Source organism: Anastrepha ludens, chromosome 2, assembly GCF_028408465.1.
Source record: "Anastrepha ludens isolate Willacy chromosome 2, idAnaLude1.1, whole genome shotgun sequence".
Lineage (NCBI taxonomy): Eukaryota > Metazoa > Arthropoda > Insecta > Diptera > Tephritidae > Anastrepha > Anastrepha ludens.
In genome coordinates, this window is record NC_071498.1 from 66,919,593 (window position 1) to 66,946,258 (window position 26,666).

Sequence of the window (26,666 nt, forward strand, 5' to 3'; positions counted from 1 at the left end):
TTTTTTTGGTTCAAAACTTTGATTATTTGTTGTCTGTTGTCGACATAGTTCGCATGCGTAGCAGATAAAGAGAGATAAAAGAACAACACCGGCACCGGCTGAAACAATATAAATAAAAGCAATAACCAGACGCAGCGAATTAATGGCAAAAGTGGGACATAAGAGAAAGTGTGCAGATGGAAATATAAAAGCAATAAGCGACAGCAAATTCTCGCTCACCATTCGAGCCGTTTTAGGTCCAAATCCAAAAACTTTGCCACACAACAAGGAAAATGCACACATACGCATACATGGGAATCTAATCCAACATACACACGCGAAGCTAGGTAAGCATGTGGAAAGTGTTGTCAACAAACAGCGGTGTCAGCAACAAAAAGTCAATGGCAACAAATGCAAAACATCAGTGACAACAGCAGCAGCAACTACGAGGTGAGGGCAAAAAGTATGCGGAATCCCGAGTAAGGTGTGTGTGAAATTAAATATCGGAATAATCTCCTAAAATGCAATTGTAAATGTGTCATCCTGCAATGGTCTTGATGAGCACCCGCTACTGTCAGCTGACAAGATAAATTTACTCTTTTTTCGGTGATATAAGAAAATAGGAAGGATGGACATTAAGCCGTTATTTTTACGTATAAAAAACAAGTAAAAAGTCAATTGGACACAAGTACTCAGGTCTTTAAAAAAGATCATCAAAAAACAAAGTTTATAGGCCTTCAAAATATGGTATACTTTCCGACAATAATTCTTGAGTGACGTCAGACGTATGCAAAAATGCGAGAGAATGCCAGAAGAAAGGGAAACTATACAAATACACTAACAAATGTATTAGTTTAGAATCACCAGCGCGACACAGCGATTCTGTCAAATTCACTGAGAACGGAGAAGCGATGCAAGAAGGGAGCCACCTTTGCATTCTGTTCATCTTAGCTTCATAAGCTCACACCTGCACTCTCTACCCAGATTGAAAACTTCGCTTGCGCACTCGACGCGCTCTTGCTTCTGTGATGAGCAGACCTAAGATATGGATGATAGATTAAGAGATTTGTGGGAGTAACTTCGGCTCACTCTGGAGACAAACGAAGGACGAGTCGCAGAAAATGGAGTAGGATAGGCCACGCTCTAAGAAAATCGACCCTTAGCATCTCAAAAATGACCCTAGATTGAGATCCTCAGGGAAGCAGAACACCAAAGAACACCTGAAAATGATTTATTCCCCATAATCACAAGCTTTGACAATGCTAAGACAATAGCATCGAACCGCGTACGTTGGAAAAACCTTGTAGAGACCCTTTTCTTCTCAAAGGATAGCCAAGAGAACAAAAATAAAACTTCGGCCGCCATATCAGAGGGTACTCGGCAGGAGAATTCTACCCGCTCATTTCAGACATTTTCACACACACACTCGTAGAAGCAGTCGTTGTTCTGAAGGCAACACACAAATGAATAAAGACTGTGCTAATTTTTGTCGTATATCACCAACACATACCCAGTTTTTTCATACCGTTTTTAACAAACCGTTTTCATGACCCCCTTAGCATCAGCCCATCAGCTGATTCTTTCAAATTTGCTGAGAGTCGATAAACGATTTAATCTTAACCAGACATCTGAAATATTTTCGCCATGAACCTCAGGCAAAGAAGGTTCAAAGCATGCTCAAATTGGTCGTAGATGATATTTAAATCATTTCTGAGATTCGTTTATATTTCATGAAAAATTCTTTCGAAACAAATTTTTTAACTTTTTCGGGTCTGAATGCAGATCATCTTGCTCAAATGAGCTCAATAAACTCACCAACTTGTTCATAATTATTTTTCTTACGTGAAGAGTCGATCTAAACTGGTTTCGTTTCTCTCGTAACGATCTGTTTACTTTTTTTCCTCAGTGAATAATTTTGTCAAGACATGAAACTCAATCAAGAAACTTTCTAAATGCTCTTCTTCGGCCGATATCAGGCCACCAATTTGACTAAAACCTTTATTTGCATTGAGTCGCTAAGTCATTATATGTAAAAACACCCCTTTTCCCTTCCCCAATCACTTCATTCCGCAAAGTTTTTAAACTCCCCTTATAAAAGCAGCGAAACGTATAGAAAAAGGAAAAACAAAGCGCTACAAAAATTCACCAAAAAGTTCAAACTTGAAACAACTTTCAAATTATTTGGCTTTTGTTTTCGTTTCAACATTGCGTGCCAAGCAACAACGTACAACAGCTTCGTGAAACAGGCTAGAAGTGCTCTAGAATGTGAAGGCGCATTCATAAAAGCGATGCAACCATTCGTAGTAGAGCAGAGGTAGAAGACAACAGGCAGCGTAAAATGGAAAAATGAAACTATGTACCTATATTTGATGGTTACAAACGCGGTGGATGCAAAGTAATTAAATTTTCTATAGGAATTGGACAAAATTAGATAAATCTGATATTTCTATAAAGTTGCTTAATAAAGTGGAAGTTTGAAGTAGATCACAAATCGTATTGATTTCATTTAAACATTTTCGGTTTTTTTCGTTTTTTTTGCTATTAGTTTCGCGCATTTTATGCATAACGAATGCTTTAAATTTTGTTAGGTGGAAGCAAAAAACCCAATACTATCAGGAGAAAAATTGTCAAAGCTTGCACTTTATTATTCCAAAATTCTTCAGCCTATAAAACTAAAGACTCGAAATATTTCCAAAAAAACTTTGAAATTTTTTGAATTTTTTTAACTTTTGTGAAGTCTGTAACTTGAATTAATATAACTTTTTTTGGAGAATGAAGTATATTTTCATAAAAAAATATTAATTTTAAATAAAAATAAAACTAATAAAAATTAAGTAATAAAATAATTGACGCTTACACCCATTTTTGGAATTTTACCTAGCTTCTCCTCCTATTTGTGGAGCGCGTCTTGATGTTGTTCCAAAAACGGTGGGACCCACAGTTTTAGGCCAACTCCGAATGACAAATGGTTTTTATGCGGAGCTTTATTAGAAATATACACGGAGGTTTGCCTGCCTGCCGAGGCGCTACCGCTATTAGAAAAACAACATTTTCTTCATTTTGGTATAGCACGGAGATTTTAAACCACGTACCCGGATCTATTCGGGTTCTTTCTAAAAATAGTTAATAATATTTTTTTTTAAATGTTTAAGAATTGCTTTCAGCGAGAAGTCAAAAATGAGTCCTCTCATAACTAAACTTCTGGGAATAAAATGTTTTTTTTTTTTTACTTAATATCCTGCTAGAAACTCATAAAAAATATTACTTTGAAATTGTAGGCCGTCAAGTCGCTTGCAGTGCTTTCGCGGATGAGTAGGCATTTAAAAAAGTTGAGTGAAGCTGGTAAAAAATCCAATCTATCAGAAAGTTGCCAAGCGCAAATACAGTACACATACTCGTACACTTGTATGGCAGCAAACATATGCCGTTACGTAACTCGTACGAGTACAAGCACTCTCAGCAAGGAAAATATGAAAAATTCTGCAAATAGTAGCAAGAAAAGTAAAAAAGACGAAAAAAGTAAAGCAAGTAGAAAATAAAAATAAAAAGTCGAAAGACATGCATAAACGATTGAGGAACGAAAATCCAGAAAAAAACAGCACAAAAAAGAACAACAACTGCGGCACGCGTCGCAAGTTTTTTAACAAGCGCTACCCAGCTTCCGTGCTTGCGAGCCTTGGCGCTGAGCTATATGGAATGCATACAGAGCAGGTACATGCTGATTGATAAATACTTGCACTTTACTTAGCACAGCATACATTGAGGCATATGCGCATAGCGATTGTGAAACGCCAGTTATCGCAGACACAGACGACTAAGCGAAACGGCTACCACAAAAATGCTTGGGCTGAAGTGTAGAAGCTGAATGCAATACAGAAAATAAGAACAGAAAAAATAAAAACAAAAACAAAACAAGGAAAAAAAGCAAAACAAAAAAAAAAAACGAAAACGTAAATCCTAGTTTTTGATTGCTGCTGTGATATGGCAATTTTGCTATTACTTTTGTATGATGTTGTTCTTGTTTTGTTTTTTTTTTTTTTTTTGTTTTTGGTTAGCAGTCACTCATTTCTTTTTTACAATTCGCTGGATTGCAAAACGCTTTTTACTGTTTGCTTTGTGAGGCAATTTGTAGCGCGTATTTGAGAAAGCGTTGCACATCTGCATCTGCGCCCGCGCATATGCAATAAATTCGTTAAGAAATGCGCCACTGTATGCGATTGCGGTACTCGGCACGTATGTGTGTCCGTATGTGTGTGCAAATGTATAACTGCAACATCAAACGTGCATATATACGCTTTGATCTATTGCCTCTATACGTAGCACAAACATACACATGTGAGTTGCCAGCCGGCATCTGCATATCCACAATGCGTATGAGTGATTCGCCAGGAATGCTAGATTGATGGCGATTGTTAGGTGAATGCCTGCCGATACAGCTTGTCTGTTCTCAACGTAAGCCTGCAACATGACGCAGCAATTCAGCAACATTAATCGTGCGATATTTTCAGCTTCGAATTATTTATGGCAAAATTTTAGTGGTTATAAAATGCGATATATTTCGAAGAATGAAAAATGCGTTTTGCGAAAATATCGAAAGCAATCAAGCAAGAATGAAACGAGGTGAAAGAAAGTTAAAGTGATGCTGTAAACATTTGTGAATACAGAAAACAAAAACAAATAAAAAAAGTTACAAAATAGAAGCGAATAAGGTGTAACTTTTCATATAGGTGTGCATGTATAAGCGTGTATTGCTAAATTTTCTTAACAAAAATTAACAACCGGAAGTGAAGCAAAACAAACAAAATAAAGCAACAAATAAATGTATTAAATATGGGAAAACTAAAATGGTGTTATTAGGTAAGCGCATGCACATAAAAATACTAATAAACAGCTAAGGACGCAGAAATAGCGCACTTATAGTGTCCGCAGTATACAACAAAGACTGCAAAGCAAGGTGGGGGTAACTTTAAAGTTTGGATATCATTATCCTGACATGGAGTTGGACCAATAATGAGATTAAATGGCAATATGCATAAGATTGCCTATCTTAATATTCTCAAAAAATGCGATGGAGCTATTTTGCTTCAAATTCATGCCCCTAAACTGGTTATTCATGCATAATAACGACACCAAGCATGCAGCAAAAGTGGTGAAAAATTGGCTTTCAGAAGAAAAAATTGCAGTTCTGGAATGGCCAGCACAAAGCCTCGACCTTAACCTAATTGGAAATCTATGCAACGATATTAAGGTTAAAGTTGAGCCAAAAAAAAACATTTAAATACAATAAACTATGGCAAAGAGTATTAAAAGCGCGGTAGTTTATTCATTTGGGGTTAATAGAACGTTTGCCTCGCAGCAACTGCATCGCACAGTTTTAAAAAATAATGCATACTAAAGCAAATATTAATCAGATAATTAATTAATAAACAAATTTAACCAACTTCAAATAACCAAGTTCTGTTTTTCTTGCAGACGATAAAATATAGTATAGTGCAATTTTCCAGTTCAAAATGTGATAAATTCCGATAAAGGTGCTTATACCTATAGACAATATTATATATAGATAGAGATTTTTTTATTTAGAGTTTTTTTGTTGTTGTTTTTTTGTTGTTTCTTATGTTTTTTTTTTGCTTTTTTTATGATAATAATGAAATAAACGAATATATTTGTACAAAAACAATTGTTTTACTGGTAGCCCAGTAAAAATAATCATCTTTGTATTTTCTACTATGAAAAAAGCTCCTCATAAAAAACTATTTGCCGTTCGAATTTGGCTTAAAACTATAAGCCCCACCATTTGTGGAACAACAACAAGGGCACGCCACAATTAGGCGCTGGAGATCGGCCCAACACCTAATAGAAGTGTACGCGCCAATTATTTGTTTATATTATATTTAGGTATTTATGTCATTGTAAGAAAGTGCGCCATTTCTCTGTTCATAGCTGTAATAACTGACATAATGATAAGGTGAAATTGATAAGTTTTGACTATATTATTATTTTTTTAATTTTAAATATTTTTTAAAATTAATTTCAATTATCTATTTTTTAAATATAAGAAGATCCGCATAAACCTATGTGTGAGACTTTGAGCAAGGTTTTCGAACATTCGGTAAAATTCTACACTTTTTACTCAGAATTATCAGAAAATTTATGGTTAGAAAATTTTATAGCCCATTTATGTTTTGCAAAATAATTTCAATTTGTTGGTATAAATAAACCACATAAGTCCAATTTTCAAACTTTGTATACAATTTTTTAAAACTCATCAAAATTCCACACATTTTATTCACAGTTGTGAGAAAATTTATGAGTAGGGAGTTTTATGGCCTATTAATTTTTTTTTTTGTTTTTGCCATTTTGTTAATTAATTTGCATTTCCTTTTTTTGTTGAGTACAATTTTTGAATATTCATCCCATTTTTAGTTTCTACACTTTTTATTCGGAAATTTCAAATATATGGCCTGTTTAATTTTTTCTTTTTGTAAATAGTTTGAACATTTTCTGTTACACAAATGTATTTCACCACAGCCTATTTCATTTTTGTTTTTTTTTTCAAACTAATTAAATTTGGTTTTTTTTAATAAAAATAAACTTTACTCTTTAAACACACCACATAAGTCCAATTTGGGTAGGTACGATTTTTGAAAATTCATTAAATTTACATCAAAACTCCACACTTTTTATTCGGAAATTTCAGAAAAACAAATACAGGCTATTTAATTTTTTTTTAATAACTTTGATCTTTTCTTTTTGCATAAAAAAATATATAATATCCTTCTTTAAAAAACCACATAAGTCCAATTTTGAATAAAATTGTTAGACACTCGCCCAATTTTTATTTAACTGTCTGCACTTTTCATTCAAAATTTGGAGTAAACATATGGTTATACAGTTTTTTTTTTCTACAAATATATATATATTCCTTCCTTTAAAAGCCCCAATTATGTCCTTTTGTCAAACTTTGTGAAAATGTTTAAACGTTCATCAAATTTCCATCAAAATTCTACACTTTTTATTCAGAAATTTTTGAAATGAATGAGTATGAAGATTAATAGCCTATTCTTTCAAAATAATTTTAGTCATCTTTGTTTAAAAAAATATACTTTATTATTTGAAAACCCAACATAAAACCAAATTTCGAGCTTTGGGCACCATTTTGAAACATTCGTTCAATTTTCATTTAGAATTTAGGAAAAATTTCTGGTTCTACAACTTTATGGCCTATTTAATTATTATTTATATTTTCAAATTAATTTTAGTCACTAATTCTTTTTATAAAAATAAAATTATATGTATTTCATTCTATAGAAAAAACACCTAATTATAATTATTAAAATTTGAGTAAATTTTAAAGTAATCGTCCAAGTTTCTTCAAAATGCCACTTTATTCAGAAATCTTAGAAAAATTTAGTGTGTACGGTTTTACTAGTATAGCCTATTTCAATTTAGTTACTGAAAATTCTAGCTTGAAGAAGCTCAAAATTCCTATTGATATTTTATTTAATTTTCCCCCGCAAAGACTTTCCACATTTGCTCTATGTTCGACTTTTTTTTATACGAAGAAAAGGCGCAACACTGGCTGGAAATTTTCTAAAATCAATCTAATTTTGTAGTACTTTCCGCTTTTTCTAGTAACTTGCACCTTATTATACTAGAACCAAGCAGGTTATTCAAAAAATTACTGCATTGAATGATTTTTTTCTAGAAATACTCAATACTAGAAAAAATTTAATGAAATTATCTAATTTTTATGCAGATTTCGGAATTTGGATTTGTATGATTTATATGAGCTTTTAAAATATAGCTGGTATAAAAAAAATATAAAACATTCAAAAACCCAAAGGACAAATAGTCAAAACTCATCACATAATAAGTTGTAAACGCAGATTTACAAAACAGCAACAGTTGATCTGCGTACACATTATTTTTCCAACAGCAAATTAAACATTAGTTGCTCCCAAGTAAGGAGCTGAAATGATTGTTTTTGTTGGTTTGTTTACTTATTTATTGCCAGCGAGCTCAAGCGATTTGTATACTTACCCTGCCGATAGTAAAACTATAAATATTGTATAACTGAGAAGCACTTCAATTAATACAATTAATACCCCTTATCAGGGGTAAGCCTCATTTACCACAAAAAAGCAACGCCGTACCCAATTGAGCATTTGGCATTGCCTTCACCCATTTTCCTTCATTATTTTTTGGCCTACACAGTTGTACCCAAAACAAGTTTTTCCAATAAATTTTAAATAATTCAAAATACACTCACAGCAGTAAATTCCATTAATTGTGGCCTGTGCGCTCAAAAAGTTAATCGAAGAGTTCCGCTCGAAATAATGCATGGCGCCCCTTATAAGGGTACTAAAAATCTTGCAATAAAAATACGAAATTATATGAAATCTATTTGGATTGAGGATTAGCAGATATGGTTTATGCCACACTGCCATAAATGTTTTGGTGCACTAAAATTAACAAAAAACAAAGCACATCAATAAACTCCGATGACTATCTCTTATGCTCAAGTCCCAAAGCTGGTGCTCCGTATTAAATACATAAATAAAATATGTTTGCATTCATGATTCTATCTTAAAAATCTTATATGTATGTGTGTGCATGTTGCTCTCACTACTTCTACCTGTTTAATTCCCATTTGCTGCTCGCATGTTTGCCGTCATGTCGCACTTACCGTTTACAACTTTATTTGCACTGCACGTTCACACGATACCAGACTTTTGCGAACATCCCACATCGCACAGAAGCAAGCAGCTGCATGTATGTATATGTAAATATTAAATGTTCCACATATCCCTTCTTGTCACAGCGTACGTGCCGGAACTCAATACTGCCGGTGTAGCCTACCACTGGGAGTTTGACTCTCGCCTTTAAAGTTCAACAGCAGTAAGTTGTATGTTCATACAAGTATGAATATGTATGTATGTATATGCATGTATGTGTGCAATTTCTCATTTTTAAAAACTTATTACTTTAAAATTTATTATTGACAGAAAATTCCTTTACTGGAAAAGTAATAGTAGAACGCAGGCTTTCATATGCACTTAGCGAATACAGTTGTGGACGTAATGAAAGGGTCAAGCTTGCATATAAAGCGTTATAGGGACAGGTACAGGTCAAAAATAAACCGAACGATGCTGAACACGAATAATTTTTTTATATTCTTATCGATTCCGTGTCAAGTGATCCAAGTATTTTTAACATTGGCGGCAATTTTTCGAAAAAATTTTTCATTCATCATAAAGATAAATTTTGAGTTTTATTCAATCTTGAAAGTTTTTGAATTTTTATAATGAACAATTTTGTTTTAGTATCGCAGAATAAAATTTACTTTTAAAGAATCATAATGAAATCAATCACGAATGCAGTCTCCTCAAAATACCTATGAATTTCGGCTTGTAGATGGAGAGATCAGACAACAAGTAAAGTAAGCAGAACGTCATGACCCACCTACAACCACAAACAAACGCCAACATTGACAAAAATGAAACGAAGTGATACCTGTAAAATCACGGCAGTGATAACTGGCTTCTCGCCTATAGAAGAACAGGCAGTCACGATGGGTATCCCTTACAATACATATAAGTACTGCGATAGCTGTGATCAACCGGAGAAAAACGATACTATCTTCCACTTCCTCTGTGAATGATCTGCTCTATGCAAGGCGGGAATGTTAACCCTCGGCAAACTGCTTTTTGGAAACCTCTAAGAGCTGGCCGGTATAGACGTAAATCACCTTGGATTACTCAATCGCACAGACTGGATATAGTCGGGAAGGAAAAACCATACCTTTAAACATTTTTTTTTTGGGAAAAACTTATATATTTTTAAGAAAAAGAAAAATGTGTATGAAAAAATAATTTTTTTTCAGATTTGAAAAACACTCGTCTCAGATTTTGTTCTAATTAATAGCTGCAACTACGTCCTGTAATCCGGGTAAGTTTTATAATAGGATCACCTTAAATTTTCGCGTTATATTTAGGTACGTACAGCAAGCCAATGACAAAATGCAAAATAAGAAAATTTTTCTTAGAATTTTGCACATAAAATAAACAAATTTTGATTAAAAAAATTTATTTTCTCCAAATAACAAAAAGGATTTTAGTATATTTTGTTTTAGAAAATTAAAAAAAAAACTGATAAAAAATGTGATAAAAACCTGAACATATTTCAGCTAGTATGACGAAAATAATTATCTGCAATATTTTAATTCGAGATCAGCTCCCACAACCATCGTGATTAGTACTTTGGTTGACTGTTTTGCACCACGTAGTTCAGTTGTCGACCTTTCTGGAAGAGATGGTCATGAAAATATTGGTATTAAGGCAACGTAGCAACTGTGTAGCGGAGCTTTCCAAATGTATCCACTAGTACTCGTTCCGGACAATTAGACCGATTGGAACAACTTTATGGAGAACTTGAAGGTTGAACTTTAAGATGCATTCCCGCAAAACTCAAATTCCTACTATAAGGCCACCAACACACACATCCGCTCGGAGGTTATAATAAGCAGATAGAAAAATATGCCATCCACAAAACAAGTTAGAAAATAGGATTTGCCAAGAGACACAGGAGTTAGAAGATAGTAATAGGCTCAAGAAGTGCTTAAAAATGAGTGCGAGGAAATTTCACGAGTTTCGACGTTTCCACAACAGTAAATTCTATGTTACCGGAACGACCCGAATTTATATACGTCGGAGGACTGTTACTCCAGCAGCATTCCCGAGACATGTTTGAGGAATCTTTATGCTGCTACAACAACAACATCACGAGTTTAGAATACAGAGCTGCCCAAATAAATAATATAAATAAATTTAAAATTGCCGCTCAACTTTAAAATTGCTAGAGAAAAATGAAATCTTAAACAATCAAATATTTCATGTAATCAGTTCAGAAATCGCTCAGCTGAAAATCGCTCAAAAACGGATTTATTGAGTCAAGCAATACCGGATGGGGGCTATAATATATTAAGCCCAGTGATTTCCTGAGACGTGTCCAAATTAAATCGTATGTTATAGCGACATGTTCGAGACCAGCTGAATTGGTTTTGCCAAATTCGTAGGTATATTTAGAAGAAAATATTTATTAATCACCGCTATTTTTCTTCGTTTTAGGCAGTTCTAAGCAGTGCTTTTGAATTTTCTTATTTATTTGCGGCCACAGTAGCCTAGCTGTTACGTATGTGCCCGCATCTCTCCATGACCTATTGGCCTTTTCGTCAATGTTATTTTTATTTATTAGTTTCCTCGTGTCCATAGGTGCTTCTATCACTAGACAGTTGAAGAGCAGCACCTTTCCTGGGTAGCTCATCGGCTTGCAATGCAAGTGCAACCTTTGATTTTAGTATAGCCGCATTCTTTGATTTAATTACCGACTAACCGATAATATATTTATAGTTGTTTTTGTTACGGCATGCGTAGCCATTTCTGCGCCGTAGCCACTGTGGTAGTTAGTGGCCTTTTGTATTCGAATTAGCTTTTCAGCTTTTTAATATAGTTCTTTAATTTTTTCCTTCTTATTTTTTAGTGTTTTCTTACCGATGCGCTTCTTCAATTCGCCATAAAGGTTTTCAATCGGACTTAGGTCGGGTGAGTGGCTTGGTTAATCCATAGTTTTTACATTATTTTATAAAAAATCTTACATAAAAAATACCGAAGTGGCACATCCTCCAAAGTACGTTATTACTCTTTTTTCATACTTTTTATACCTTTCTTTCTATCCGCTACAACGTTTTCTGCTCGAAAGGGAGTTAAATAAAAAAAGATAATAAAAATAACCACTACAAAAAAATACGCAGAAAAGTTAGATTAAATTATTATTTTTATTGTATGAAGCTATTTTTATACATTTAACCTCCAACAGTAAAAAACCTCCAATGTGATTTTTCGTTTATGAAAGCTTGTAATTCGTTCTCAGAACGAAATTAACAGAACTTAGCTGGGGGTCGATTATCGTGCTGTGTAAACGTGAAATGAAAAGTTTTTCCCAATTCGCATTCCGTGAAAAAATTAAAAGAAACGTGAAAATATTTTCATATGAAAATTTTCTTTTCACTGACAATTTGTGTGTGAAAAAATTTATTTTTATCTTTTAAAATTATTTTTTTATTGTTTAAAAATAAACTCTACTTTTATTAAAGTCATTACCAAGTCGAATTCCTGATCTCCTTGTGTTTGCGATTTGATTTTTAGGCTCTTGAATTAAATGCATTTTTTTAATTTTTTTAGTCTAAAAAAATTGCTTTATTCTCGATTGCACCATTTGAAGAGTGCATTAAGGTGAATAACTCTGTCGGTATGCGCGCCTATGTAGGTCTGCCCATTTGAGGTATTGTAATGCAAATAGCATAATAAAAGTGTGTGTGTATGCATGTATTTATGTATATGCAACTGCTTCATATTGCCAAAGTCTCAGCTTTCACGGCAGACATGCAATAACTTTCAGAGCAATTTGTGGTTTCTTTTACCCAACACTCACTCACACACATACAAATTTGTACCCGCATGGTGCGCACGCACGTTTGTTGAGGTTTTTAAGCACGTTTCGATGTCATGTAATTTTTCTTTTACAACACAATTAAAAGTAAAAAGTAAAGTAAATACCGAATGCTGAAATTTATGCCGAAGCAACTGCTTTTTAATTTGTACGTATCTAACTAACATACCATAACAAGATTCCTTAGCGCCAAAGGGGTCATGTGGCAGTAAGTTAAGCAAGAGCTCCAAAAATATGGAAAATTTTCCTAATTTTTTTATTTATTTTTTATTATCCATTTCATCTGCTGCACGTATCAGACTTCGGTGACTACAGCCAGTCGATTTATCTGGCTGGCTACGTTTTCGTCGGAGATGGTGAAAACTTTTGGAATTTACGGATAACAATAATAAAATGTTGTATGTACATACCTGAAATGAGAAAGAAGAAGGAAACGGAGAATTTATTAAAACTCAATTTTCATTTTGCATAAAGTATATGAAAGAAATTACGTTAATATATGCGTATGCATTGAATGCAATTTTAAAATGGGATCTTTAGTATTTGTATTTAAACAGATTTTACTTTCATCCAGAAAATGGCTTCACTACTGTCTGACTCTTAGCCAGCAGCCGATAAATTTTCATCAAAAAGAGCAAATAATAAAAGTTGCTTTTGATTTACCTGCGACCTAACGAATAGTGAAATCGCTTTCATACAACGTTGCATATGGTTTCACAGTACTACACAATTTTTTTTTTTTTTTTTAATAAATTAATTTTTAACTTTTATCTAAAGCAAAAAACAATGTAGAATTGCTTGGTGAAGGACTACCAAATACAAAATTGATTTACCTTCTTTCCAAGTTTTCATCAAAAACTAATAAGCCATTTGTTTTTAGACATGTACCAGAGAGGAAGGCGGCATAAAATACTCAGTGCAGAAAACGCCAAATCTAACAAAAACTCTTTCAAGCAATGGCAAAATCCAAGATTTAATTCTTAATCAGATTATTTTGGCATCTTCAGGGCTAATTTTTCTATTGACCAACAAATTTTTCAGACATCTTTTTTTCTAAATAATCTAAAAATATATTTATAACGGCACTTTATTCAATGAAAGGCAACCTTACATATAAGCCTATACTGCATTATTGTTTCGAACAAAATGCTCAATGTCAAAATAAAAAATATTCGTCGCTATTACGACTCTGATGAAGTTTGTTGGCTTCAAATGTTGCCCATGAGTCATCAGATTGAAAAAACTCGGTTATATCTTTTTTGAACTTAAAATAGTACACTCCTGATTTTCAGCGAGATCGATTCCATGTAATGCGTTCAACATTCGTGTTGCCCATGGGCATATGGTACATATGTATGTATTTGGTAGTGTTTCTCACAAATGGCAAACAAATTGTTAATAAGAAAATTAAAAAAATGTCTTCTAGCTTCTAAAAAATAATGCTAATTTTTTAACGCTTGCTCTACTTTAAAAAAAAAGTAATACAATATTAGGTGTGCAACTAAGTTTCCGCTGTTTGGCAATAGATGCCGCCAGCAGTGTGTGCTAGTCGAATCTAGCGAATCTGCTAAGCGTCATAAACCAAGCTGAGAATACTTTTGGTTTTGTGAAAATGTCTGATTTTGTGCCGAGTAATCGTCATTTGCGGGAAGTGTTGATTTTCCACTTTTATTTGAAAAAAACGCCGGCTGAAGCATATCGAGAGCTACAAAAAGCTTATGGAACAACGTGCCGAGATTTGTTCCGTCGCTTCAAAGACGGTGATTTGAGTGTTGACGACCGTCCGCGTGAAGGAAGGCCAAAAACCTTCGCAGAAGCTTAATTCGAGGCATTGCTCAATGAGGATTCGTGTCAAACGCAAGAAGAGCTTGCTTCAATATTAGGAGCTACCCGCCAATCTATTTCCAAGCGATTACATACTTTGGGAATGATTCAGAAACAGGGGACTTGGGTTCCTTATGAGTTAAAACCAAGGGATGTTGAACGTCGTTTTTTCGCCTGTGAACAACTGCTCCAGCGGCAAAAAAGGAAGGGTTTTCTTCATCGCATCGGGACGGGTGATGAAGAATTGGTTCATTACAGGAGTCCAAAGAAAATGATGTCATGGGGACTGCCCGGTCATGCTCTACGTCGTCGTCTCGGCCGAATACTCACGCTGCGAAGGTTATGCTATGTATTTGGTGGGACCAAGTTGGTGTTATTTATTATGAACTGTTAAAATCAAGCGAAACCATCACAGGAGATCGGTATCGACTTCAATTGATGCGATTGAGCCGAGCACTGCACGAGAAGCGGCAGCAATACGCGGAGAGGCATGAAAAAGTGATTCTACAGCATGACAACGCTCGGCCTCACGTTGCCAAACCCGTTAGAACCTGCCTGGAAACACTGAAATGGGAAATCCTACCCCACCGCCATATTCTGGAGATATTGCGCCGTCCGATTATCACCTGTTCCGATCGATGACACATAGTCTAGCTGACCAGCAGTTCCATTCATATATATATATATATATAATTAGCGCGTATACCCTTTTTGGGTGTTTGGCCGAGCTCCTCCTCCTATTTCTGGTGTGCGTATTGATGTTGCTCCACAAATGGAGGGACCTACAGTTTCAAGCCGACTCTGAACGGCAGATATTTTCTCAGATCATAGATGCTTTCTGTACAGTATTTCATTGCCAACTAAACAGTGCAAGCCGGTTATAAACCGGGGGTTGTTTGAAATCACATTATCCAGCAATCTCCCTGCCGCGACATACCAAATTAACTCCGAGCCACAGCCTGACTCTCTGGTTGATGAGCTGACTTCAGCATTTCACCAAGCTGCGAAAGCAGCATGTCGTCAGGGAACGAGAATCCCTCTTCTTTCGAAACCTCCATGGTGGTCCACTGATATAACAAACCTTAGAAGGGAATGCAAAACTATGTATAACGAAGCGAGGAGAACCAACTCGTAGGACAGATAGAAAGAATGCCAGCGTAGATTTAAGTATGCCATAAGGGCAGCAAAAACGGCGTCTTGGAGAGACTTCTGTCAAAAGATAGGAAGTGTTTCGGAGACCAGTAGACTCCGAAAAGTAGTATTAACAAGTCCCAGTAACCCCAGCTATCTCATAAAAGAGAATGGCAATTGGACAACCTGCAGTGAAGAAACACTATACAACACACAATTACTAATGCAGACGCACTTTCCAGGTTGTCTCTACAACGAAGACAGTAGAATCCACCCTAAAGTTCACTACGAGAATCCCCCAATAGGTTTTATAACGGAGGATAACATAAAATTTGCCATTGGCAGCTTCAAACCTTACAAATCACCGGGGTCTGATGGAATCATCCCCGCTGATTTGCAACACAAAAAAGATATGATTGCACCTACACTCGCCTTAATTTTTGAGGAGTAAAAGTGGTATTGATTCCCAACGGAGGGAAACCCACACATACGAAACCGAAGGTCTTCAGCCCAAAGAGCGGTTGCTAGATGTGCATATCAAAGAAAGGATTAGCAACAAACTATCACCTTCCCAACATGCATACAGCAAAGGCAAATCAGTGAAAACATCGCTCCATGAGCTAGTTCACACAGTCGAGAAATCACTTCACTACAAAGAATATACCCTCGCTGCCTTTCGAGGATGCCTTCAATAATATATATCCAGAAGCAATTACCACTTCGCTAACGGAAATGCGAGTAAGCAATGCACTAGTCTCGTTTATAGAACGAATTCTAACTGGGCGAACGATAAGCGCAAATTTGGGTGACACATCCATTAAAAAATTTCCGATCAGGGGTACACCCCAAGGTGGGGTAATATCTCCACTTCTGTGAAGCCTAATTGAACCGATGATATTGCAATAGCAATCTCGGGGAAACACCTTCCAACATTATGTGGTTTCCAACAAAGATCTCTCAACAGATTATCACTTTGGTGTAAAAGTCGAGGACTAGAAGTAAATCCGGATAAAACAGATCTGATAATTTTTAGTAGGAAGCACAAAACCCCTGCTCTTCAACAATTATTCCTAGGAGAGTAACCACTTAGAGTAACAGAAAGGTCAAAATATCTAGGACTTGTAGTAGATAGGAAGCTAAATTGGGGGCTCACAGTCGCAGACAGAGCTCGCAAAGCTATGACCGCAATGTACTCCTGCGGACGGCTTATTGGGAAGAAATGGGGAGTCGAACCCAGAATGATACATTGGCTCTACACAATAGTGGTTAGGCCAATTCTCTACTATGGTATTGTAATATGGTGGGATGTCCTTCAGAAGGGTGTGAACATCAAAAAACTTGACAAGGCTCAAAGACTACCATCTGTTCTGATAACCGGCGTCATGTCAACCACACATCGAAAGCATTATATGCGACATTAAACTTCCTTCCGGTAGATCTGCAGGCAATATATAACGCACGCAGTGCGGCAATAAGGCTGAACAGTCTAAATAAGTGGTCAAACACGTATTATGGTCACGGTAAAATCCTGACTGGCACTTTGGGGCTTCCCGGACTGGTGGACTATGCATTCCTGCCTATATTTGTCATTACATCGTTTACGATATTCCTACCCTCAAGGCAAGAGTGGGAATGGAACGATGTGAGACAGGGTAAGTCTATCCATGTATACACAGATGACTCAAAGCTTGAGGGCAGGGTGGGCGGAGGTGTATATTCCGAACATCTGGGGATCTCCTTCAGTTTTCGGCTCACCGACTACTGTAGTGTCTTTCAGGCGGAACTGATGGCAATAATAAAAACTGCAACACTGATACAGTGTGATGCGATATCCGGAAATGATATATACATTTTCACTGATATCCAGGCGGCGATAAAATCCCTCACAAAACAGTCGACAATCTCCAAGGTAGCAATGAAATGCCGCACATCTCTTAACGAGATGGCTGAGTCATTTCACCTAAAGGTAACATGGGTTCCTGGCCAACGCGACATTGAGGGTAACTGTAGAGCCGATGAACTAGCGAGACTCGGCACTAAATTGACTAATGATTATACAGATAATGACATAGGGATACCTTTACAAACATGTAAGCTACTCATCCTTGAAGAAATTGTAAAGAAAGCGCCCAAAGCATGGTTGTGCAAGCACGTGACTTCTATAGAAGTTATCTAGATGAGGACGAGGAAGCGACAATCTCGCACCTACTCTGCCACTGTCCTGCTGTATCCAGACGCAGCTTTACTAATCTGGGTAGACAATTTTTTAATGAGTTGGAAGATCTCAGTTCAACAGAGATATTTAAAAATTTTTGAAAAGCACACACTGGTTTTTGGAGTGATAGGGACAAGCTCCCCACGCGGCATCACAATGTGTCCCACAGGACAACCGCTTGAACCTAACCTAACCGAATTCATACTACGTTATAATTATCTTTTACAGAACGGGAACGTAAATTTTCATTAAAATTATTTTTCCTTAAGTTGATTTAAAAGAAAAAATTTAAAAATGGTAAAAATATTACGTCAGTAAATGGCATCTTCTTCGTCAAGCCGTTATATAGTTTGCGTTAGGACTTCATCCCTTTTTATAGATGCGAAACAAATTTTTCCAAAATTGAAACGTTCAAGGTGTATAAAACGGTATTCGAGCTCAACGGCTGTATCAAAATCCAGTTGAAGTACGAGTAGTTTGGACGAAAATTTGATGACTAGGGAGGAGATACCGCACTCGTCCACACTTTCAACCGCCCACTGTTACTATTTTGGTCTATGCCATGTAAAAGCGTAATAATAACTAAATATGTGTTTGAAAATATGTTAAAAATCCTGTGAATGAGGAAAAATGAGCAAGTTAAAATTCTACTTTAAACTATCGCGTCAACTATACTAAAACGAAATTCAAAACCACATTTCGATTTATGTGGAGGTTACTCATACGCCCGGCAGACCGAAAAGTCCGCAAAGCAATTCGATACGAGCTGATAACTGTTGATCAAATTTTAATTAACTATCATTTAATTCTTAGCCCTCAAATGGCAAAAGGGGCAAGGGGAGGTTGTTTCTTTCCCATTAACACATAAAGTGTTTGTATTTAATTAATTCCTTCATAAAGCCCGTTTTAATTCCTTTACCGTTAATACATATTTTGAGAAGTTTCGACCATTTATTTGGTTATTTTTTAATTTACCTGTTACTTTATAGAAATATAGTTCATTTTACATTAAATACTATATAGATCCAAGTTTCAAACTTTGTATAAGATTTATAAAAAATCGACCAATTTTATTCAAAATTTAAAAATTTATAATCAGATTAAAAAACAAAAAAACATCGAGTACGCAGTTTCATACCACATTAAATTTTATTACAACAAAGTGCAAGTCTGAAGTAGCGCAAAATTTTCGCCGATTTTTGATAACTTCTTTTCCTCCGGAGTTGCTGCGCATTTTTTTCATGTAACCAACAGACGAAAATTATTTGTCAAGCGACTGCAAGCTTGCACTTTATTATACTAATTTAATTTAATATGGAGTATATTAAGACATTCAAATTACAATAATTATATAAATTATTTAAGTTTTCTAATTTTGGTATAAAATTGGAATTTCGATTGATAAGTTTTTTGTTAGAGAGCAATACAATTTGCATTTTGAGCCTTCATAAAAAAATAATTAACTTTTTACTGTTGAAATTAAAATAGTCAAAATGTTGAGAAATAGAAAGTTTTACTATATTCGCGGGCTGCATATTCTAAGAGCTAAGAGTGATTTGTGATTCACATAAGTCTACCGTGGTGAGTTTAATTTTTTGATGCAACGGTTACCAGTCACCTTGTGAGGTTTAAATAAATCAATTTTTGTTAGTTATAAATGGTTCTGTTGACAGATCCAAATTGAAAAGTGCTTACAAGAAATTGCTAGTGGTAGTTCCCATAATAAATTAGAGATCAGGGAAGTACCTTAATTTGAGGATTATAATATATAAGTGTAGTCAGAGAAGGAATGTAGTCAAAGAGGAAGGACAAATAAGGGTCAATGAGGATAATTCTCGAGCTCGATTAGCAACAAGGGTGTTAAGAGGTCGAAACGAAGATATTTGGACTTCTGTTTCAATACGAAAACCAGCAAGCAGTATAAGAGACATTCTATATATAAACTGGGAGCCCTTTGCAAATGAGCCCACGGAAAAATTACGGAGTAAGGAAGATATTTGCTGTGTGCAAGAAATCGGTATCCAAAAATTCAAACTTATTGCGAAAAATTACGTTTGGCGAAATGTCCTGAACACTGCATAAATATCTACCTTAGCTGCGTTTGAAGTAAATTAAAACTAGGGCCAGGCCTTAGAATTGGCGATCATGAATTTGAAAGCGTGGATAAAAATAAATAACTCGGAGTACTTCTCAGTAGAACAGATCATATAGCGATTGCTTTCAAGACCGTGTACAGGCTACACACAGAACATATTTTGCCCACTAATAAGAAGAAAGCTCTTGAGTAGGTAGTAGTAGTAGTAGTCCAAATATATAAATCACTTATACGAGCAGTGGCAACGTGTGGATGCGAAACATGGACATTGCAAGCAAATGTAATTGCAAATATAAGAAATAAGAATACTGAGAAAAAAACTGAGTACTGGACTCAGAAGAACATAAGCTCTATCCCATCAGATATAACAACGAGCTGGAGGAATTCCTACAACGGAAAAACGTTGTGCGATTTACAAAATCGCAGCGCTTCCGATGGCTAGATAGAATGAAAAGCGAAGAGGATGACGGCGAACGCGAAGGTTAGACGGCATTGAGGACTATCTAAGAAGTATAGGAGTGACCAATTAGTGCAGTCTGACTATGGGCCGAGATGCATGAAGAAGAATTGCGGAGGAAGCTAAGGCTCACAACGAGCTGTAGTCCTATGAATGATGATGGTACTAAAATTATAACTTGCATAAAAGAAATTCGATATTGGTTTTGTATTGACTTAAAATAAAAAAGATTCACTTCTTTTTTTTTTGTGATATAAACTGGAGTTTCAAAACTGATGGAGCGACAACACAACTTACACAGATGGGGGTAAAAAAGAATGAAAACTGTTGGTGATAGTGGGAGATCTGCTGTATAATATTGCCTTATCTATAAACATATCGAGGTGAATTGCATTTTCACACATACACAGTTAAGGATATGAGTAATATTTAATATTATTACACATCCAGCAGTGGTGATGAGTGAAAGGGCATATCTGCGCGTTGTCGTACGTTGAGTCACGTAGCTACTGAGCTACTGAGCCACAACTGTTGCAAGCGATAACAACAGTTGCAGTAAGATGCACGAATAACGGGAAACAATTTCAAGTATTAGCTTATAGGATATGCGAAAAGCATAACCGAAATGTTTGAAAAATATGACAATGAAATATAAAGACTTCTAAGAAAAAGTAAGCTCACACTTGCCAAAGAGTGTTACGAAGTGATTTAACGAAATCTAGATTAGCAGAGAGGAGAAAGCATGGCGGCGGTGTGCAAGTATTCTTGTTGCGATTGAGTACTGGTAAGATAGTAAGAAGTAACAGCTGCGCGAAATACACGTACACCCAAGCAAGCACATATTCACACATAGTCAACTTAACGCGCATAGCATAACAAGTACGTAACTATCATCCTTGCGTAACTGGCATGCGAAAACGAAGCCGTAATCAGAAAGTGTGCTTGGCAGTGAGTTTGCTGTGCTTACACAAATAGACATTCACGCATACACGCGCACTCAAAGCAACCACAATTATGAGCAATTGTCACTTGTGCATTTTGAGTGCAACAACAAAGGATACGACCAACTAAAGAGCAAAAGAAAACAACATTAAATAAAATTAAACAAAAAAAACAAAAACCAACCAGCAACATAAAGCACATCTGCGCTCGAACAAGGACAAGCGCGCTCATCTCCTTGCCAACTGTGCACACTGATATTCTCTAAGTACTATTAAGTACTCAAGTCTTTTGTGTAATGTTGTTTGCAATGATGAAGAGCAACAGAGCCAAAACCAAAACAAAAAAAATACTAAGACGAAAATCAAAAAATATATCTTACAATGCAACAGCCACAGCTGCCACAACAAGCTGAGCTCGAGACTCAGCTGAGCAATAGCCTTGCAAAAATGCTTAGCTAGTCTCTGTTACAGCTGTACTAGAAAAAAAAATTAAACAAAAAACAGTGAAAGAGTAAAGTTACGACGCTGGCTGGACAACAATTGTGGACTTGCACTGCTAGCCCAACATGTAGCTGGCATTGGCGCTGAGCCGGACAATCCAACTGTTTTGGCAGCAGTTATTCACTGCTTATGTACTTCCATGCCGTTGCCTTTTTAACACACACCCACAAACTTTACTTGCTTCCCCAGCCCGCTCTCTCTTCTTCTCGTTGCTTAAGTTCTTCTGCTTTTACCATCATTCCGCTTCGCTTGCTTCCTTATAAATACCTATATTTTGCACCCACAAACATACAAAAAAAAAACAACAAAAAAATACAAATATATAAATCGCTTGAGGCACACAATTGGCAATTCCTTCTATCACAGTTTACACCATTTTTCTCTTTCTATCTCTCTCTCTCTGTCGACTTGCACATTTTTCTCCTTCAAGCAGTGGCTTAACACAAAATTATTTCATTACAATGCTGCTGCTATTTTTCTCATGAAATTTTTTTTTAAACCGCCCCTTCACTTCCGTACTTCCAGCCAACTTCTTGTTGTACTTATTTGTTCTTTTTTCCACTCATTCCCTTTTCGTGCTCTGATTTTATTTAATTTCATCGCTTTTGTACTTTTGCTTACACCTTTTTTTTATCACTTTACTCTTCTTCCTACAACTCTTTATTTAGTTTTTTGCTTCTGGTGCAACAGTTGTACAATTTCTCACGTTGATCACCGCAATTATTCTACTGAAATTAATAGGCGAGAGCTTTTCTACAATTTTTGTTTTTGTTGGTTACAATTCTTTAAGGAAAAATATAATCATTGCATACTTTTGAGGCGTAAGGAAAATTATTGGCTAGATGGAAATTAATACTTAATGTTGAATTAATGATTTTGGAGGAAATATATAACCAAGTATGAGGATTACTCCATACTCAGGAATGAAGTAAAATTTATTATATATTGAAAAGGAAAATTGTGTAAATTACGTAGGTTGCTGATAGGATAGGATAAATGGTTCCCCTGGCGAGAGGCTCATTGTAATACCATAACAGAAAACGAAGCAAGTTGATAGAGAAATAAGGGGCCTTAGATTAGAAGATGACGATCAACAACGACCTAATTACGTTCGTATTAACCGCTTCAAGGTACTGATGAATTCCCCCAGGTGTGTGATATTAAAACCTACAATTTTCGTAAAAACTTGTCCTTTCCATCCTTACTTACGCACAATAATTTGCGCATTATTTGCGCTGTGGTTGCTAAAACAAACAAAAACACACAGTTACACATTGCATCAGGAGCGCCAGCAAGAGGAAGCGGGCGACCGCGGTAATAGCGCAGACACTTGAAATTTAGCGAAGTCCTCAACCATTTGTGCGATCCTTCTGGCAGAAAAATGTGAGACACAGATGGCGCTCCAAGCAATGAGAAGGCGTTGTTCCTAAGCAACGACAGGTGGGCATTCCCTATACTTAGGACTGGTAGCGGCCGGGTAATCACTTACCCTGTCAAAAACCAAAAACACAGATTAACGAAACCAACGTAAGACTTGTCTTGTCGAGGCCCTATACTCCCGAGAGGAGTGAACAAGGAAACAAAACAAAAAAAAACACATTTACGCATTGAAGCAGTCCTAAGTCTCACCGCATGAATTTTTAATGGGCAATATCCGGTAAGGATACCTACTAAATTCGAGAGATACGGCTTTGTTAGCCTTAGTATTTTCCAATAGCACCCCCGAACTACCCGTGGTCAGAAGGCTGTCGCAACTTTCCACGTTTGTGCACTAGCCCAGCGCTCGCTCAGTTGACCCGACGCGAATATTTCCAAACATTTCTAAACACAATCTGGAGCCACCGTATTTCACTGGCTTTCCAAATTTAATCGTGAAAGAAATTCCTTAAGGTAAACCAGAAGCCAAGAGCACTTGTACTCTGCATTGGGTCAACATCCGAGCTCATTCTCCAGTTTGTATTGTGCGTCTTGATGTTGTAAACACAAATGGCGAGATATACAGTTTACAGATATACGCCTCGCAACAGCAGATGGTTTTTACGAGCAACTTTTTCAAGGCAAAAATGCGCAGATAGGTTTGCCATTACCAACCGAGGAGCTACCGCTTATAGAAAAAACTTGTTCTACTATCACTTGGTGTTGCACTTCCAAATGGCAGTCACGTACCAACCCATTCGATTAAGACAGCTTCTTAGGTGATTACTTTATATTAATTCGATCATCTTAAACAAATTCCGTCTCTCCTGATAAATTCGAAACTTACAACCTCCGTTCCGACCCGCAATTTTCAGAGCCACTTTAATTAAAACGCCTGAGCGAACTTCCCAAACGAGTCCCAGCACACAGTGCAACACTTCTACTTAGTTCAAGTTCCATATGCGGCAATTGATTCCAAGTCGTGCACGGATGCACGGTATCCGGTCATTTTCCCGAATCGAATTTCCCGAATGCCGCTGGCCCGAATGTCTAAAATTCCGAATAACCAAAATCCCGAATGCCATTTTCCCGAATGCCAGTTTCCCGAATCCATTTTCCCGAAAACCAATTTCCCGAATAACTAATTTACCGAATATTTTTAAATAATTGACGCATAAATGGTTCCAACAGAAGAATAATGTTACCATAGAAACGAATGCAACTGTCATTCTACTTTTTAACTTCTGTTTGTTCTCGACATTTTTGTATAAAATTTTTAGTGTTTGAACATTTTTATATTTTAAGTCTACATATATTCGTATCACAATGGAACCAGCACGAGAAATATTAGGGACGAAATTAATATTGGACGGTCATTTATATCAGCGATCAAAAAGAAGTAAAGGAAAAGCTTATTGGGATTGCGTGAAACTTCGGAATGGAGAATGTACACCGCAAATATGTATATGTTCACTTTTACAAAAATTTATTGCAGTAAATCCTTTATTACTAATAAAAAAAAAATTTTATTTTTCAGGGACATAGCCATTTGTGAAACTGGCATTCGGGAAAATGGCATTCGGGATTTTGGTTATTCGGAATTTTAGACATTCGGGCCAGCGGCATTCGGGAAATTCGATTCGGGAAAATGACCGTATTAAACAATTCCACCTAGCACCTCGTCGTGCACAGAGGTCCGGTAAATTGTCGGTTAAAGAGCGTTTTCCCCTCAGGATCGACCTTGAGCTTTATCCACTGGTACGAAAACTAACGTGAAGACTAGAAGAAACTGGTGGAAGCGGCAAAAAAGGATCCCTTTTTTCTCATTGACAAAAAAAAAACAAAAAGTAGGAACAAAAACGATTGTTTGATCTTTAACGATCAAAATCAACATAGACGAAGATAAGTCTCTTGACCTCTAAGAGACAAGAGTACATTGCAAAAGGCCTTATGTAATGCAAGACTTAGGTATCTACTTAACTTTTCATGGTATACTTAAGCTTTCACTGAAGTACCACTGGCCCTGTCGATCATGTCTGAAGGATATACAGTAGACAACCTGAAATCGAAAAATTGGAGTTGCCTTCAACGTTTAGATGGGAAAGCGAAGCGGACGTGGGCGTGGAAACTGGGCAGATGCATAGAAAGCAGCAATAAGCATAATTTATATACGAATATATAAACAGTGATGATCAGAATAATAGCAGAGCGACACTTTGCGTTATTCTCATTTACTTTTTATTGATTTTTTTTTAATATGACATATAATTTCTCGGTCTCTGCTAAGTACAAGCGTATATTCTTAGTAAACAACTCCACCTAGCACCAAAAGTAAGGGGCACTGCCACATTTCGAGGGTCAATAAAACTCGTGACCTAAATTATTAAAAGTGAATGACAAACATTTTTCTCATTTTTATAATTTTTTTTAAATCAGGAAAATTCTAGTTTATATGCTATTTCTTTTAGAATGAAATTTAATTTTTTAAAAAAATAGTGCAAATTAAAAGAACAAGAGCAAAGTAGCCAAAACTGGTCAGAATGTGCTATAGTTTTTTCCCGGGCTGTATATAATTTTGTGCAGTTATCAACATTGAATATCCAGATGATGATTAAGCTTTTACTTGCATTTGCATACAAAAAACATATTACTTTCTAGTCTCCTTCGACATTTTATGATTAAGAAACCAGCGAATGACAATCGCTCGCGGCAAACGACGAAAGATGGCCGGGAATGAGCGAAAGACAAAAATGCTAAACACCGTAACCAATGGTGTTCGCGGCAACTGCAAAGGCATAGCGATGGACAGGTGCAGCAGGAAAATGAGAAAAGTGGCATTTACCAACCGAACGCGTGAAAGCAAATATAAAGAACGGCGGTGAGTCAACATCCACAAACAGCGAAGCCAACACAACAAAGCCAGCACAGCGATCAGCTGTAGATGAATTAAGCGTGCAAGACATGAGGGCGCAACAAAGAAGAGAGAGTCGGTTGCAAAAGAAATTAGTTGTAATTTACGTGCAACGCAGCACCTTGCAACCATATTGAAAGTTGCAACATGAAGAGCGCAGCGCGGTGTGAAAAGCTATGCAAAGCCACAAACGCTAATGAAGTCATCGCTATGCAAGGCAGAGCAAACTTGCAACTCAGGCATAACTCGATAAAAAGGACAACGAACAAACGTGAAAACAAAAAAAAGCACAGATATGCCACAATGGCAAAACAAAAAGGCCGAACTAACGGCGCATTGGATGCCACAACAAAGTCTTGGCATCCATTGTATCAACAAATTCAGCTGCAGACAAAAGCTGCAAGTCAAAGAGGTCAGCAGCACAAAAAGCTCCAATAAGCATGCAACCAAAAGGAAACTAATCAGTTGCACGTTTTCTTTGCCACAACCACATTGCCGCTTGCGCTGTACGCGCTGCCAGATATGACACAAAACTGCGAGGCAACAAACTTTTGAAACGAAATGGTAATGGATTCAGCAGCAATGTGGTCGTATGTTTCCTAAGAATACCAACAACAATTTGCAACAACAAAGCGAGGTTACGCAGATAAACAGAAGCCATTTGGGAAGGGCAGCACCAATGCGAA